Source organism: Ranitomeya imitator, chromosome 1 (assembly GCF_032444005.1).
Source record: "Ranitomeya imitator isolate aRanImi1 chromosome 1, aRanImi1.pri, whole genome shotgun sequence".
Classification (NCBI taxonomy): Eukaryota; Metazoa; Chordata; class Amphibia; order Anura; family Dendrobatidae; genus Ranitomeya; species Ranitomeya imitator.
In genome coordinates, this window is record NC_091282.1 from 736,994,357 (window position 1) to 736,997,924 (window position 3,568).

At 42.8% G+C, this 3,568-nt stretch overlaps 1 pseudogene; it reads left to right on the top strand.

Annotated features, from left to right (window-relative positions):
* Nucleotides 1-1,572: 1,572 nt before the first annotated feature.
* LOC138660435 (U2 spliceosomal RNA) lies at nt 1,573-1,776 on the top strand (annotated as a pseudogene).
* Nucleotides 1,777-3,568: the final 1,792 nt, after the last annotated feature.

A 3,568-nucleotide genomic window follows, 5' to 3' on the forward strand; every position in this document is an offset into this window, starting at 1 on the left:
TTACAATAGCAAGGTGGCATTAACCCTTCATTACCCCATATCCCACTGCTACACGGGAATGGGAAGAGAGTGGCCAAGTGCCAGAATAGGCGTATCTTCCAGATGTGCCTTTTCTGGGGTGGCTGGGGGCAGGTGTTTTTAGCCAGGGGGGGCCAATAACCGTGGACCCTCTCCAGGCTATTAATATCTGCCCTCAGTCACTGGCTTTACTACTCTGGCGGAGAAAATTGCGCGGGAGCCCACGCCAATTTTTTCCGCCATTTAACCCTTTAATAGCTAGAATGGCCAAATTTTGCACATACACACTACTAACATTAGTAGTGTGGAATATGCAAAAAAAAGGGGGATATGACATGGTTTACTGTATGTAAACCATGTCTCAAATCATGTCGGGTTTTTGAAGGAGGTAGCAAAAGCCGGCAATTGAATTACCGGCTTTTAAGCTATCTCGCACTGGATGAAATATTAATATATATATATATATATATATATATATATATATATATAATGTTTTTATTATTTTTTTACACATGGATCCCTTGTATAGCCGTATGTCAGTTTTGCAAGCCTGCGAGAAAATCTCGCAGTACGGATGCCATACGGATTACATACAAAGGATGCCATGCGCAAAATACGCTGACACACCCTGCCTACGGAGGAGCTACGGACCACTATTTTGGGGACTTTTCAGCGTATTACGGCCATAAAATACGGACCGTATTGTCTTACGCTGAGTGTGATGCCGGCCTAAGAGTTTTGGGGGGAGGAGTCTGAGCGATGATGCTGGAGTGAATGTGGTGAGTGGATCGATAAAGGTTTTGGGGGTGAAATTTCAGAGAAATTGGATGGAGAGGAAAGCTGGGTGGATGTGAGAGAGTGGAGCGTAAGTTAAATTTTTGGAGTTTGAGGGATCTTACGTTTTTTGGTAAAATTTTAGTTATTAAGAGTGTTGTTACCTTTTATTTTTGTATGTTGCGATGGTTTTTCCACCAAGCTACAAGTGTATTAGAAGATTAAATAGGGTTTTGTTTGTCTTTTTTTTGGGCTCATGTATGGAGCGTGCAAGGAGAGAGATTGTTATGAAGAGTTTGGATAAGGAGGGACTGGGTTTCCCAAATTTGAATGTATTTTTTGGCGTGAATATCATGGTGTCTGTACTAGGTGTGATTAGGATGGATGGGAAGTATGCATGTATGTGCAGGTTTTTGTTTGGAAATTTCTTGTTTCGTTTGAAATGGCGTGAAAGAGATCTTAGGAGCCCAGTGGCTTTTGACGTTCCTGTGTGGTATGTGTGGGTGTACAACTTTTTAGTGAAGTATGAACTGTGTGATGTGGATGTAAGATTGTTAGAAAAGAAGAAAGCTGTATATAAGATGATTGAGTGTAGAGAGGTGGAATGTGACATTCTTGTTGAGTAACATTGTTGGTTACATTGAGTATGTGGCACGCTGTTTTGGGAGTTGAGTTCCGTATAGTTTTGGTTGCCTGACTGTGGAACTTCCCATCTGAGGGAAAAAAAAAAAAATCAGTGTCAGGCCTCGGGGCGGCACAAGTACAAAACTATTTCTGGTTATCACCTTTTGGCTATGATCGATTGATCGCCGCCCAAGATCAATTGTAGTATCTGTTCTTATCAGTTTAATATCCGATACGTCTCCTAATTGGAGACCACATAGTAAATGGATTTTTTCAACAGGGAGATGGAAAAAGAGCTTGCTCTGTCCACTCCACGCATTGATCCCTTATTGCGGTATCTCCGGGAACAGTGCACTCCTTCTCTGATCCGGCTTCCAAATACAGATTGAATTGAAATCAGCACACGATGTGTTTTAACCCATTATGTGAATTCTTTTCAGGGTCAAAGTTGCACATTTCAGATGCCAAATGCATTTTGCTAGATTTATCCCCTTAATGTCAGCCAATACGTCTTTTAACTGACCTGAGATATAAGAGAATAGCCTCCCCATACAGGTGACTATCCAGTAGCTTTCGGCTGTCCACTATAGCTGACAACTTGCTGCATCAGCCACGATCAGTGTTTGCACCGTCCAACTCTGTTTAACCCCTTAGATGCTGCTGTCAATAGTGACTACATCATTATAAATGGTTAATAGAGTGTGGGGGCTTCCTATTTAACCAAATTGGTGTCCCCAGATCTTGATTTTGTGGTCCTGATGTTTGCCATGGCAATTCATGACCAAATAGCGGCCTTAGGCTATATTCACACTTTGCGGATTTTGCTGCGGATCCGCAGCGGATTTGACCGCTGCGGATCTGCAGCAGTTTCCCATGAGTTTACAGTACAATGTAAACCTATGGGAAACAAAAAACGCAGTGCACATGCTGCGGAAAAAACCACGCGGAAACGCTGCGGTTTACATTCCGCAGCATGTCACTTCTTTTCTGCGGATTTTCACCTGCTCCAATAGGAAACTGCAGATGAAAATCCGCAGAAGAAACCGCAGTAAAAACCGCGATAAATCCGCAGTAAAAACCGCGACGGGTTTTCACTGCGGATTTTGGAATTCCACTGCGGAAAAATCCGCAGTGGAATCTGCAAAGTGTGCACATAGCCTTAGAGTCTGATTGCTGTAGTAATCTGTTCAGAAGTTAGATACATTTAGGTGGTAAAAATGCACATTTTCATTTCTGTCATACCACTTTGCATTAATTCCTGTAAAGCACCTGAAGGGTTAATAAACTACCTGACTGCAGTTTTCAATATGTCTGGGGGTGCTGTTTTTAAAATAGTATCACGTTTGGGGGTTTCCCAATATATGAGACCCCTAAAGTCACTTCAAACATGGATAGGTCCCTAAAAAAATAAATTTTGTAAATTTCCTTGAAAAAATGGAAAATTGCTGCTACATTTTTAATCCTAACATTTTACAAATGGTGCTGATGTAAAGGAGACATGTGGGAAATGTTATTTATTAATGGTTTGCTGTGGTATGGCCATCTGGATTAAAGGGATAATCATTCAAAGTTTGAAAATTGCTAATTTTTTAACATTTTTCTCAAATTTTTTATTTTTTTTATAAATAAACACAAAACCTATCAACCTAAATTTACCATTATCATAAAGTATAATGTGTCACGAAAAAACAGTCTCAAAATCACTGGGATTTGTTGAAGCTTTGCAGAGTTATTACCACATAAAGTGACACTGGTCAGATTTTAAAAATTTGGCTCAGTCACTAAGGGGTTAACTTGACCAATTGTAACATTTTGTGCGCGCATTGTTTGTACCTATGCGTATCCCCCACTAACACGTGTCCCGCAGCACAGGCACATATCTCCCACTAACGCGCATCCCGCAGCACGGGGCCCGTATCCCCCACTAACGCGTGTCCCGCAGCACAGGGCCGTATCCCCTACTAATGCGTGTCCCACAGCACGGGGCCGTATCCCCCACTAACGCGTGTCCCGCAGCACGGGGCCCGTATCCCCCACTAACGCGTGTCCCGCAGCACAGGGCCGTATCCCCTACTAATGCGTGTCCCGCAGCACGGGGCCCGTATCCCCCACTAACGCGTGTCCCTCAGCACGGGGCCGCATCCCTCACTAA